General features: G+C 45.9%; 1 non-coding gene across 1 annotated transcript; it reads left to right on the top strand.

Moving 5' to 3' along the window:
- The first annotated feature begins 219 nt into the window (after positions 1-219).
- LOC145077441 (small nucleolar RNA R71) lies at positions 220-326 on the top strand. The gene has a single exon (XR_013693186.1). It is a non-coding gene; the product is annotated as a small nucleolar RNA R71 (small nucleolar RNA).
- The last annotated feature ends 439 nt before the right edge of the window (positions 327-765 follow it).

The following is a 765-nucleotide window of genomic DNA, read 5'->3' as shown; positions in this document are numbered from 1 at the left end:
AGCCATCACAGCTGCTATTTCTTCAGTTTGGGCCCCTCCACCGCCTTTGATTCCATCTTGCCTAGGGTTGTGGTATCGCGAGAGTGCTTCGTGAATTCTTCAATCAACTCCTTGACCTCCCTTGGATTTTTCTTTGTCAAAGGTCCTTGAGAATCAAGGAGTTGTCTCGTCATAACGTTGACCCCATCATAGAAGATTGACATCTCTTGTTGCACATTTAGATCATGCTGAGGGCAATTTCTGAGCAAGCCCTTGTACCGCTCCCATGCTTCGTATAATGACTCCCCTGGCTATTACTCAAAGTTGGCTATTGCCTTCTTGAGTTTGGCTATCTTGGATGGCAGGCAAAAATGGTCCAGGAATTGCTCACGCATTTGAGCCCAAGTGGTAATTGTACCCGGTGGGAGTGATTTTAACCACTCCTTAGCAACTCCTTTGAAAGTGATGGGAAGCATCCTAAGCAAGACTGTGTTTCTGTTGACATTTAGGACATTGAAGTAATCAGCAATGTAGTTGACTTCATCTAGATGCTTAAAAGCATCCTCATGATCTTTCCCAAAAAATGGGATATCCTTCAGTGCAGTCAATATGTGCCCCTTCAACTCGAATGTGGCAGTGGCAGGTATTGCGGGTTGGACTAAACCGGGACCCACATCTTCTCGGATCCGCTTCTTGTAAGCTCCCATGGACATCTCTTCAATTGTTGCCATCTTGTTTCTTGGCTCGTTCTCTGGTTCGCTCGTATGTTCTTCAAATTCCGGCTCG

This window comes from Lactuca serriola, chromosome 9, assembly GCF_051521515.1.
Source record: "Lactuca serriola cultivar US96UC23 chromosome 9, Lser_US96UC23_V15, whole genome shotgun sequence".
Taxonomy (NCBI): Eukaryota; Viridiplantae; Streptophyta; class Magnoliopsida; order Asterales; family Asteraceae; genus Lactuca; species Lactuca serriola.
Note: the sequence above shows the minus strand (reverse complement) of the source record. Positions and strands in the feature narration are given on the sequence as shown.